Raw genomic sequence first — 14,143 nt, 5'->3', positions numbered from 1 at the left:
ACAAACTCCACACAGACAGCACCCGAGGTCAGGATCGAACCCAGGTATCCAGCCAGCACAGTGAGGCAACTGCTCTCTGAGCTGTGCCACTGTGACTTGTCAAAGTCATACTGAGAGTGCAGGAAGCATTGCACGCTGAGACAGCGTTCCCTCACTGAAGTGCTGACAGCTGGTTTAGGCAATAAACCCAACAGCTTTAGACACAGGCAGCTGAAGATAAAGCTCCTGTAATGGCAGGAATTGGCTTAGCACAGATATCTTGAAGGGTTAATGGGCTGGAGTAGAACATTAGATTTGGTATTGCAGTCAAAATGGAATTGTTATCCACAACCATTAGTTTTATACAGTATGTCTATATCAAAAAAGGACACCAAGTGCCAGAGTAACTCAACGGGTCAGGCAGCATCTCTGGAGAACATCTCTGGTGATGTTTTGGGTCAAGACCTTTTTTCAGATAATGTAGAGGTGGGAAGAGAAGAAAGCGGGAAAAGGGGAGAGGCAGGACAAAGTGTTGGAGGTCGATTAGGCAAGGGTGGGGGTGGGGGGGGGGGGTGTGGTGGGGTTGATAAGCAGATGGTTGGAAGAAAAGCCAGAGATAAGAAAGGAAGGTGTGAGATAGGTCTGATTGGTCTCTTTCAATGCTTTCCCACGCTCAGAGGTGCTACGGTGCCTTGGTATTGCAGAGGAAGTACAAAATCTGGCTCAAAGTTGAGCTATACAATTTCATTCCCTGTCACAGACTCTGCCCTTCTGCATCTGGAGATTGTTGGATGTGTATCTGAAAGCTGGTGATAAGCCCTGGTGACAGCATAGAATTTGAAAACAATATCGTCGATCATAAGCTGAAAATATACTCTTGCAGAGGGGACAGGTTGGCAGTAGGGTTGAACACAGGGCCTCAGTAAATAGGATTCCTTTTATGCAAATTCAATCACCAGAAGATAAAAGGGTTCCACCCAATATCTTGAACATTTGTGATGTGATGCCCCTACTCAAAGCTGTAATTGAGGAAGGCAAGTGTGCCAAATACCTTCTTCACCACCCCATCAACCTGTGTTGCCACTTCCAAGGAACTCTATATTATTACCACTGGGTCTGTGTTCATCAACACCCTCCCAGGCCCTACCGTTCAGTACATATGCTCTGCCCTGGTTTAAGTTCCCAAAATGAATCACTTCACACTTGTTCTAGTTGAACTTCATCTGCCATTCCTTAGCCAACTTCCCCAGCTCATCTCAAGTCAGCTATAATTGTAGAAAACCTTTGCCACACTCCACTATTCCATCAAGTTTGGAGCCATCCAATTAGCTCCTTCAGTGACAGACTCCTTCACCCCAAGTGTGTGAAGGAGAGATATCAGAGGTCCTTCCTTCCCACTGCTGTGAGACTGCACAACCAGCGCTACTCCCAGCAGACCAGTCAACAGTAACAATAAAGTAAATGATGACAATTATCCTTATCTGTATTTTTATTTATAATGAATGTCTCTTGCTATCAACTTTGCTGCTGTAACACTGCAAATTTCCCCAGTGTGGGACAAATAATGGAATATATTATTATCTACAATCTTGCTATTCATGCCAACTACCTTCTCATCCAAATCATTCATAAAGAAGATAAACAACAGTGAACTCAGCACAGAACCCTGATAAGGGCAGATGTAGACCAAAATGTTGAATTAAACTTCCCAGTTCAAAAATGTGGCCACGTTTTTGTTTGAGCAAACAGTTATAGTTTATTTACATATTCCTGGCGAGATCCCAAAATGAAACTCCATAACTCTCCTCCTGGAATTGCTACACACCTTTTAATCCTGTTTTCCTCTGACTATTCTATGGTTCTTTGAATTGGGAAAGTCACCAGTCCTAATCCTCACGTTCACTTCTTGCCCCATAAGTTTACAAACGTATCTCACATCAGACTCGGCAGTCCAATTGGACCATACTTGTCATGTGTCTCTGATTATAAGATCATTAGGGTTAGGAGTAGAATTGGGCCATTCGGCCCATCAAGTCTACTCCACCATTCAATCACGGCTGACCTATCTCTCCCTCCTAACCCCATTCTCCTTCCTTCTCCCCATAACCTCTGACACCTGTACTAATCAAGATCAATTTGCAATATCACATCCCAAGTACATCTTTGAGGTCGGTTAGACAAGACTTTCGAAAAAAATGCATTACCTATCATTCAGGGCCATTTCAATCTTATGGACTAAATTAAACCATCTTCATTATTGTTCAGGCTGACAGATTTGTAGATACCAGTTGCACCTATTACTCAGTGATGGAGACTACTTTTGCTCTTTGCTGTCAGATGGAATAATCTTCACTACTCATTCCATTAAAAGCGACCATCTGTATTTACACCTCTCTTACCCGGACATCCTTGAGGACTGAGTGCTACACTCTTCTAACCCGGACATGCAGCTTAAACATCTGGGATTATCAATGTCAAAAACATTACAGCAAAAAGGTTTCAGCCCGACTACAGCTGAGCCAAATTATAAGCAGAGACATTAGGGGGTTCACAGAAGTGTTATCAAACAGCATTTGGCACGTGATGTGATAACAGGATAAATTATGGAAGGGTTTCAAAGCAGAGAGAGTGTTCCAGGGCTTGGAATTTTGGCAGCTGAAGCCAGCCACCATGAAATTATTAGAATCAGCAAGGCACATATAGCTGGAATTGGAGTAATCTTGGGAATTATGGGATGTTATAAATATAGGGCTAAGCATTTTGCTATCAAAAAACAATGTAGGCCTGAGATATAGTTGGATGAATGAACCTTGATATGAGCTGCAAATGAATGGCAGAGGTTTGGATGAGATTCAGTTTACACAGAGCTTCTCCCTATTCATTCAGCTCCTTTCCTTGCATTTATGCCTCTGGTACTTACTTTAGAGATACAGAGTGGAAACAGGCCCTTAGGCCCACTGAGTCCACACCAACCAATGATCGCCATACATTAGTTCCATCCTGCACATTGGGACAATTTACAGAAGCTAATTAACATATATACATGTTTGGAATGCGAGATGAAACCAGAGCAACCGGACAAAACCCACGCAGTCACAGGGAGAACATACAAACTCCTTACAGACAGTACCCACAGTCAGGATTGAACCCGGGTCTCTGGCGCTCTAAGGCAGCAACGCTGCCTCTGTGCCACTATGACGCCCTATGCAGTTGGCCTCAATAAAATTCACAGTGCCTCTTTCCAAAAGATAAAAATAGAAACATGGCACCATTGTCTCCCATTATGAAATTTGGAATATTAAGCACATGACAACATGTTTCCTTCTTTGAGTCTTTGTTGTGAACTAAATATAGGAGCCCACAAGTATAATGTGATTAAACGTTCACTATTAATCTCAAGCAATCCAACTCAGAAGTCGCAGTGTGACCTATTTCAAAATATATGTTGCGCAGGTTTATTCATCAGTAGACAATGTAATGACTGAAAAATAATTACATTTACTAACAAAGTACACTGCAGCAACATGCAGTGGCATTGCAAGCTGCACATTGATTTCATTCTAAACTAGCCCAGAAATGATTAAACTCAGATCAATTTATTTTTACATGATAGACACAGAAGATTGAAGATAAATCATACCTTTATTTCTTGCAACTGAATTTACTGGTTTACGGATAGTAATGCAAGTTCAAGACAAATCTAAGAGGCAAGGAATGGCCTCTAATCAACTAATCAGTTGAGAGCCATGTGACCTGGACTCCAAAGTGGGGAGCATATGTTTCAAAGCAAAGTTACATATGACAAACACTGGCTTCTCTATTCCACTGTACAGACAGCACTGAACCCAGGATAGAACCCAGGTCTCTGGTGTTGTAAGGCAGCAACTCTATCACGGCACCAGGAACAGCTTTGACAGCTGGCAAGCATGGAGTTGGGCCCTCATCCACTGTGAAGCCCATTCTGTTAGTACAAATAGCTGGTGCACTGCGAGAGGTCTTGCACTAATGAGCTGGAAGTCCGTGCCCAGGACGATGCAACAAGGAACTCTGTGGTCGAAGGGCAAGCAATCTCAGGATTAATTAATCTACTCAAATTAAAATCACAATTTCCCAAGGTGAATCAGTACCATGCCAAAATAACTTTTGGGGAGGGCTAGAAATAAACAAAATGTACTTGTTATACCTTGCAACTGATGTTTCCTTTATTATAGAGGAAATCTATTGGTGACAAACTCTTCCTTTCTATATATGGTTCTGAATCGGAGGAAAATTTTGTCTATGAACAGCAACTATTTCCTCATTTTAGACAGATGCAGCGCGTTTCGGCCGACTGAGTCCACGCCGACCAGTGATCACCCCATACACTGGCACTATCTACACACTCGAGACAATATGCAATCTTTTTACTGAAGCCAATTCACCTGAAAACCTGTACGTCTTTGGAGCGTTAGAGGAAACTAGAGCACCTAGAGAAAACCCACACAGTCTCAAGGAGAACATACAAACTCCTTATAGACTGCACCTGTAGTCAGGATCAAACCCGGATCTCTGGTGCTGTAAGGCAGCAACTCTATCACTGTCTCACCCACACCAAAATTAAAAATACTTATTTTCAAGGCTTGATTGCTGCCAGACATTACTAGAAAGGATAAAAACGTAAGTACTCAAGCAAATTTTGTATATGTATTTAGGTCCGGAGAACATCATCATTCCAGTTATTATGATGACAATGGAAACGATTGATAGGCAAGGACATGTAGCCAAATCCATTATTCTTGTAACGCTACCTGGAAAGCTTCACAAACGACTCAAATGTAAATTCAATAGCCTGTCAATATTATTATTTCATGGTCAACATTAAAATATCTTTCTAAATTACAGTTCATGAATATTTGATAGCGAGTTAATATGCAAATCATTTATTGCATTCAGTACAAACTGTCTTCACTAAGTAATGAATACTCTAGGCTTTATAAAACAAGGAACTGTTTCCCCCTCCCCCTCCCCGGCACCTCCCTAAAATAAGTCTGAAGAAGGGTTCCAACCCAAAACGTCACCTATCCATGCTCTCCAGATATGCTGCCTTACCTGCCGAGTTACTCCAGCATATTGTATCTTTTTTTGTAAACTAGCATCTGCAGTTTTTCGTTTCTACAAATGCTGATACAAATGAAGACAAAACGCTGGAGACACTTTGCAGGTCATCTCTGGATAGGTGACGTTTTGGGTCGGGATCCTTTTTTAGACTGAAGGATTCCAACCTGAAACATCACCTATCAATATTCTCCGGAGATGCTGACTGTCTGTCCAAGTTACTTCAACAATTTGTGACTCTAGGCTTTGCATTATCTTACCAAAATAACTTTTACCCACTGCTCCCCAAGCTTGATGACACAGCTTACGGTGATTGCCATGCTTTACATGACACAGTTATTGTGGAGTTGGAATTTAACTAAGTTTACCCATGTATCATTGGCAGTGCTAATTATAATCCAATATTATACGATCATGAGTCAGAAGTCAACCAGTTTTAGATCCCTTCTCAATTTTTGTCTAGAATTCAGCAAGTTCCTCTCCTACACAATTTTAGATTCCCTTGAAGAGCTTCTTTTTTATCTTCTTCTACGAAGTGAAGATGCATGCAAAACATTGAACGCATTATTCCCTGCAACTGCCACTAATATGCCCAAGTTATACTTTATTACTATCTTTTCAAAACAAATTGCTGCTACTCTCTTGGTATTTCTTGTACAGTTCACATCCCCTTATTTCAGATTTCCCGACTTAAACGATATGTTGCTTCAAGTACGAGTTCACTTGCATTTTGCAAGCCATTTACAGCAACATCCCAGAGCCTCCTGTCTTGTTTGCTGTCTTGTTTATCTACATGAGACTCATGTCCATTAGGCGAACACAGTAATCTTGCAATATAAGTGCGGCACGGTGGCGCAGTGGTAGATTTGCTGCCTTACAGCGAATGCAGCGCCGGAGACTCAGATTCGATCCTGACTATGGGCGCCATCTGTACGGAGTTTGTACGTTCTCCCCTTGACCTGCGTGGGTTTTCTCCGAAATCTTCGGTTTCCTCCCACACTCCAAAGACATACAGGTTTGTAGGTTAATTGGCTGGGCAAATGTAAAAATTGTCCCTAGTGTGTGTAGGATAGTGTTAATGTGCGGGGATCGCTGGGTGGCGCGGACCCGGTGGCCCGAAGGGCCTGTTTCCGCGCTGTATCTCTAAATCTAAAGTCACACTTCAGACCAGATTATTGTGATAATTTGTGCATCATCATCATCATCATCAAAGTTTGCCAAACTTTAATTTAAAACCCACAATGTTCCAGCCACTAGGACTAACATCCTCATCATGATGACCAAAACATGCAGCATTTCCACAGGAATTAAAAAAGATGGTTATCTACTAACATGGACAATGCCACTGCTCCAGCAAGATATATTTTAAAATGACATCCAGTATTGTGTGGAGTCTGCACGTTCTCCCCAGCAATGCACCTTCATAGCCAAAGACATGTTGTTTAATTGGAAACTGCATGTTGCCCCGAGGATACAGTAGGTGGCTGGTGGGGGAACAGGGAGAATTATTTTTGGGCATGCTAGAACAGGTTGAAAGGAAATAAAAAGGGGAATAGGATTGCACAAAGAGCCACCATCGATGGGTGAATGGCTTCTTATGTCATAAGGAAAAATGAACTTTAAACGAAACACCATAGACTAAATAATGAACAAGAAAAAAAATCTTTAAAATAGTGCTCGCAAGGAAACTTGCCGCTGTTTACTGTTCACACATTACTTTCTTTTAACACTTGCGTAAATCATATAAAAGGAGAACTGAAATGTTCATTTAAACCCAGTGATGAGATACTCAGATCTATTAAAATGATATGCAAGGTTTGATGTTTTGAAGGTGTTTCAGTACAGATAGAAATGGATGGTTTGATATTGTCAGTTTTGTTTTAACACAATAATTATTTTAAGGAAGGATTGTACAGTCAAGATACAATGAAAATGAGGAAGTGGCCACTGATGCAATATCAGATAGGTTGGCTTTAGATCTGCAGCAATCATTGGAGGACTTCCCCAGAGAAAAACCCTTTGCTGTTTCAATGATCTGCTTGAATTAGATAATAGAAGAATAAGTTCTTCAGAACTTAACAGCAGTTGCATCAATTTACAACTTATTAAGCAGTCTAACTCATAATACAATCTTTGTTACAACAGGACTGGAGCTTGTGCAGGCAAATTGCATTTTTGCCACACTAGATCACATATGAATTGCCCAAAGGTGCCTTCTGAAACAGGAGATAAAATGGGCATTCACCATTTGATCTGCAGTGGCACAATTTCCATGCCCCATTATCAACATCCCAGAAGCCACCACTGACCAGAATCTGAACTGAACTCAATAGACAATAGACAATAGACAATAGGTGCAGGAGTAGGCCATTCAGCCCTTCGAGCCAGCACCGCCATTCAATGCGATCATGGCTGATCACTCTCAATCAGTACCCCGTTCCTGCCTTCTCCCCATACCCCCTCACTCCGCTATCCTTAAGAGCTCTATCCAGCTCTCTCTTGAAAGCATCCAACGAACTGGCCTCCACTGCCTTCTGAGGCAGAGAATTCCACACCTTCACCACCCTCTGACTGAAAATGTTCTTCCTCATCTCCGTTCTAAATGGCCTACCCCTTATTCTTAAACTGTGGCCCCTTGTTCTGGACTCCCCCAACATTGGGAACATGTTATCTGCCTCTAATGTGTCCAATCCCCTAATTATCTTATATGTTTCAATAAGATCCCCCCTCATCCTTCTAAATTCCAGTGTATACAAGCCCAATCGCTCCAGCCTTTCAACATACGACAGTCCCGCCATTCCGGGAATTAACCTAGTGAACCTACGCTGCACGCCCTCCATAGCAAGAATATCCTTCCTCAAATTTGGAGACCAAAACTGCACACAGTACTCCAGGTGCGGTCTCACCAGGGCCCGGTACAACTGTAGAAGGACCTCTTTGCTCCTATACTCAACTCCTCTTGTTACGAAGGCCATCATTCCATTGGCTTTCTTCACTGCCTGCTGTACCTGCATGCTTCCTTTCATTGACTGATGCACTAGGACACCTAGATCTCGTTGAACTCCCCCTCCTCCTAACTTGACACCATTCAGATAATAATCTGCCTTTCTATTCTTACTTCCAAAGTGAATAACCTCACACTTATCTACATTAAACTGCATCTGCCATGTATCCGCCCACTCACACAACCTGTCCAAGTCACCCTGCAGCCTTATTGCATCTTCCTCACAATTCACACTACCCCCCAACTTAGTATCATCTGCAAATTTGCTAATGGTACTTTTAATCCCTTCGTCTAAGTCATTAACTCAGCACATCTACACGAGCAGAGCAGGTCTGGGTAAACTGGAACAGGTAGTTTGACTTCCATCACCAGCCCAAAGCCTGTACACAATCTACAGACTTAACTCTGGGGTCAGGTAAGATGATCAGGCACTCACCACTAAGATGGATTCAACAGTAAAGTAAACAGACACTATAATTCCAGAGCAATTCAAAAATTTGTACACTTTCGACTGGACTCAGCAGCCATCCCAACTATCACTGGGTACTCTTTCAGTGATGTACGAATTCCTGGATGCTGTGCCACTTCGAGTTGGCAGTCTTATTTTCAAAAAGAATATTGAGCTCCCGACATCTGCAAGTCACTTTGTGAATTATAAAGTTGGTGCAATGATCCACATCTGGCACCATGCACACAAGACTGATTTGCTAAGATTACTTCCAGAAAAGTCATATGCCCAAAAGAAAATGCAAACAGATTGCACATTTATTAGAATGAGACGCTCCTACTTCACGGCTCTGTGAAACTGCAAGACACAACAGTAACTTTCACTGTAAGCAACTTTATAAATAGCTTAAATATCTATTTTTGCAAAGAGAGTTTCAATTTTAAAGTTGTGTTTGATATACCATCATCGGGTGTGCATTGATATTTTCCCTTTTCAATAAAAAGAGACCACTCTGCAAATCTCACAAATTACACATTCACTATTGCAATTAAGTCAAATGTTTGTAATGTGAAATATTCCTTTTACGCTCCTCAATAATTTTTTGCCTGCACAGTGCACAATGCTTTTCTACTGATGCAAAGAGGCTGCAGCGAATACAGCAACAACATTACTCCACGTGCAACAATGATGTACATTCACGACTGGCACATTTCTTGTCTGCAGACGCAAGCCTTAAACAGAGGGTGAATTTGTATGCCATCAGTAAGTAATCTGTTCATTTCGACCTGGTCAAACACCATGATGTCAGGGGCAGCAGCTGTGATCTGATCTTACTGAAAGTCCCAACCCCATCTTTCTTGGTCTAAAGTACTTTGTTCTCCTTTGGCGGGCTGTTCCGACCTCCACAGTCGTAGATACTTACCTGTCACAATGACCTCACCTCCACTGTTGGAGGCACCACTTGCCCATCCATTTACTCATCCGCTCCTGAGTGCAGAGGCACAACAACGTACCACAAATGCACTGAACATGGTTTTGCTTTTCATGCACAATTATAGGAAGGCAGGTCAGGGTCAGCAACTCTAACTAATGTGCACGATGCTTTGCTTTCCATGTGCAACAGAAAACTGGTTTCTGTTGAATGTTTTTGAATCTGAACAAGTCCTTCTTGCAGCACCCTTTGAATGGATGTTTGTGTGCAGGAGAATTCCTATACCTAAACAATTAGAAATGCATACATGAAACATAAACAACAATCCTCGAGTCTATTTACTGCAGATCTGATCTCTGAACCTGCATGCCAAATCTCAATAAGTAGAGGGCCTCTCACACATTCCAACACTTCTGAAGACAATTTCCAGTAACAATCCCAGTTTTATTATTTGAAGACTTCAATAATGTGCAGTTATTTATCCATTAACTTTTTGTCCTCAAATATCCTGCTACTCTGTATTTGCAGGAACTTGTACGCAATGCACAAAATAGCACATACTTTTCAATGAATTACAAAGTCAAACCTGTTATTTAGCATGCAACCCTGCCATGCTTCAACCAGCCTCTCCTCTGTTCCTGCTTTTTCTTCCTCCCCCCTCCCTCCCCAGGATTTAACACAAGGGGCTTAACACAAAACATCACCTATCCATGTTCTCCAGAGATGCTGCCTGACCTGCTGAGTTACTCCATGTCAAACACCGGCAGATGGAACTAGATAAAGGCATCTTGGTTGTCATGGACTAATTGGACCAAAAGACCTGGTCCCATGCTGGTGGAGGAAACCCATGCAGTTGCAGGGAGAACTTGCAAACTCCACATAGCCAGCACCAGAGTGTGTAGGGAGTAAGAAAGTAGCATAACATAGAAGTAATGTGAATAGGTGATCGATGGTCGGTGTGGACTCGGTGGGCTGAAGGGCCTGCTTCCACACTGTATCTCTAATCTAAACTAAGCACTATGCCTCTAGGTGGCTTAATTCTTTTAAGAATTTAAAGATCAGAGAGGCCATCAGAGATCACCATTTACTGTTGCCTGCATTCACAGTGAAGCTGCTCCCATTTAATCAAATGGTGTGGCTGAGGGCAGCACTGTGGCACAGCGGTAGAGTTTCTGCTTTACAGTCCCAGAGATCCGGGTTCGATCCCGACTATGGGTGGTGTCTGTACGGAGTTTGTACGTTCTCCCTGTGACCACTTGGGATGCTCTGGTTTCCTCCCACATTCCAAAGACGTACAAATTTGTAAGATAATTGGTTTCAGTAGGTTGCAAAATTGTCCCTAGTGTGGAGGATAGTGTCTATCTATGGGTGATCACGTGGGCCAATGGGCCTCTTTCCATGCCCTATCTGTATCTCTCGTCTAAAGGAGAGATTGCTGAGGAACACCAGGGCAACTCATGCAGGAGGAGAAGATTCACAGCCAGAGATGGGAGAAAAACCAACCAAGAACAATCTGACCAAGCTGCACAATAATCATGGGCTTTAGATGTGGAGAGTGGAGCCATCACCATGAGAGGCCACAGGTACCTTGCAGAGGACGAGAATGCAAAGCGTGCCATGATCTCGAACAACATCAATAGATATCAGCAGTTCAATGACTCGTGTGCCGGCAATGTCTACTTGAAAACTAGGTTAAGTGAACACTTCTAGGTCTCTTCCATTGTCAGACTGAGGCTGAACACAAATTGGAGAACAGCATCCCATATTTCGCTTGGGCACCTTCCAGCGCAGTGGTATGAATAATGATTTCTTAAACTGTCTTTCTATTCCTCCCCCACCCAAGTCGCACTAGCTTCTCGTTTTCACCCAGCGAGCAGCTAACAATGGCCTGTTTCCTTTATCATCGTTACTTTTTTTGCATTCATTCATTGGTTCTTTATCTCCATACATCCTCGTCTATATCTCTCATTTCCCTTATCCCTAACTAGACTGAAGAAGGGGCTCGACCCGAAACATTACCCATTCCTTCTCTCCAGAGATGCTGCCTGTCCCACTGAGTTACTCCAGCTTTTTGTGTCTAACTTCAGAAGTAATCCCTACTTTCATTTACAAAGTTAGCTCCCCAAGCTCCTATATAATATTAATCTCAGCATATACGTGCCTACAAGAGGGTTTATTTCTCTGCTCTGTACTACTCCTTCAGAGTTGTAAACATCTATCAAATCACCCTGCAGTTTTATTTACGATATAGAAAACAATGACAGGAAATAATTAGAAAATGTCACATTTATCATCAGCCCAACTTACTAGCCATAGACTATGAAGTCCCTTGTGAAAAAATAATAATATAGGTGGGTTTTACTGCAGGGCAATGATAAAAGTGAGCTGCGAGTCTCCCAGAGAAAAAGTAACCATGGATTGAACACTGAATATATAGGATACAGCACAGAAACAGGCTCTTTGGCCCACCGAGTCCAAGCTGATCATCAACCACTCATTAACACCGGTCTAATCTAACTTTATTCTTTCCATATTGTTATCGATTCCCCAAATTATACCACTCACCTGCACACAAGGGGCAATTTACAGGGCCAATAAACCAACCAACTCACAGGGTTTTTAGGATGAGAGCCGGAGGAAACCCGTGCAGTTGCAGGGAGAGCGTGAAAACACCACACAGGCTGCACCCGAGGTCAGGATCAAACCGGTATCTCTGGCACTGAGAGGCAGCAGCTCCAAAAGCTATTCCACTGGGCTGCTCAGTACAGTGGCTGAAGACGTCAGAAGTTAGAATGGGCCACCAATATTATAGGTTCTTAAAAAAAAATCTTGTGGTTATTCTGTTGATAATTAACAGCACTTCTAACCTTCACAGATCTCCAGGTCAGCACACACATTTATGGAATTCCAAGGGGAGGTTATATTTCAGATTTTATATAGCATCAGAACTGGTGCTCTCACAGAAGAAATGGTTGCGACAGGAAGGCATTATTCAGGCTGGATATCTGTGACCGGTGGAGTTCCATAGGGATCATGTTCGGACTTCTGATGTTTGTGATGTGCATAAATGACTTGGATGTAAATGCAGATGGCTTTGTTTGCAGGTTTTCAGACAACACTAAGAATCGTGACATTGCAGAGTGAGGCAGGCTGTCAAATTACAAAGTGAGATATAGATCAGCTACAAAAATAGGCTGAGAAATGGCAGGAGGAGTTTAATCCAAGCAAGAGTGAGGCTTTGCACTTTTGGAGGTCGAATGCAAGGGCAATTTATATGGCTGACGGCAAGAACCTTCACAGCAATGATGTACAGAGGGATTATGGGGTCCAAGTACGTAACTCTTAAAATGGCAACACAAGTGGACATAGTGGCAAAGGTGGGGTATGGTATGCTCACCTTCATTGGTTGGGGCATTGAATACAGGAGTCAGGAAGTCATGATGCAGCTCTCCAAGACTTCGGTTAGGCCACATTTGGAGGGCAAGGATCATGTGTAGGCAGATGAGATTTATTCATCTCAGCGTAATGTTCTGCACAGACATTGTTGGTTGAAGGACCTGTTCCCCTGCTGCACTTTTCTATGTTCCATCTCCTTATAATATAATATTTGTCGTTTATTTCAAATGCCTCCTGTGCATCAAGTGACATTTCTCCACTATAAAAGTGTTATGGAACAAACCACAGTTTATACCCACAGCATTAATCATGTCGGTTAATTTGTTACAGGAAATAAATACATATCTTTATTAATTTGTTTACAAAGGGCAGTTAGCATGTCAGTTGACTTTGTGATGGCAATGTTTTTGACACTTGGTTGATAAACTGAAAAATAACTGGCAGTGTAATTTCCTGACATCTGGTGCGTGTTCAAGAGTCCAGAACATCAAATGACTAATATCTACCACAATAAAAAAAAACTGAAAGGGAAATGTTTTCAGCGCTATGGGGAAAGGGCAGGGACTACAATAGTTTCAGCAGCTCTCTCAAAATCCCAGCATGAAACTACGCCAAATGCTCTTCCACGATGCTGTGACCTCTTGTCCAACATTACATCATTTAAAACACAAGTTTGTTTAATTATTCACATCCGATTTAAAACAGTTGTTAGCCCCAGCAGCATTTTGAGTCCAAGCTCGTTGAAGTGAATGTCAAGAAATACTTTCAATAAACGCTAATTTTAGAAATTCTTTCACGTCAGAAAGTGTACCTCACCAGTTCCTATAGAAAGTGTACCTCACCAGTTCCTATATGCAGGTATCTCATCAACATCTTCTAATTTCACGTGGACCTTCCAACAACGCCAAGGGGTGGGGTAGGTTCAGCCTATGTGACTACACCTTTAGATGGACACAAAGTGCTGGAGCAACTCAGCGGGTCAGGCTGTGTGTCTATCTTCGGTAATATACCAACATATGCAGTTGTTTTCTAACACCATGACTATAACCTTTAAATGAACGCTAATGGGGTCTAAATTCGCTCTCAGTTTCCGAGTCTCATAGCGGAGCGCACCTCTTGGGTGTTCCCTTCACTCCCAGCAAACGCTGTATTTTCCATGCTATTTTGGGGAGTTTATCACATTTGAACAGACCCACTGCATAAATCACACTACTGTACACAGATTGCGAGCATTCCTCATTTCAGACGTAACTTTTGTGACCTGGTGCAACAAGGACATTTGCTGAGCATG

The 14,143-nt window shown here is 42.3% G+C and overlaps 1 protein-coding gene across 3 annotated transcripts in view; it reads right to left on the bottom strand.

Moving 5' to 3' along the window:
* Nucleotides 1-14,143, bottom strand: part of ablim1b (actin binding LIM protein 1b) — a 255,966-nt gene that overhangs the window by 168,523 nt on the left and 73,300 nt on the right. The gene's annotated exons all lie outside the window — the stretch shown is intronic.

Source organism: Rhinoraja longicauda, chromosome 16 (genome assembly GCF_053455715.1).
Source record: "Rhinoraja longicauda isolate Sanriku21f chromosome 16, sRhiLon1.1, whole genome shotgun sequence".
In the NCBI taxonomy this organism is placed as follows: domain Eukaryota; kingdom Metazoa; phylum Chordata; class Chondrichthyes; order Rajiformes; family Arhynchobatidae; genus Rhinoraja; species Rhinoraja longicauda.
This window is presented reverse-complemented; position numbering and strand designations above follow the sequence as displayed.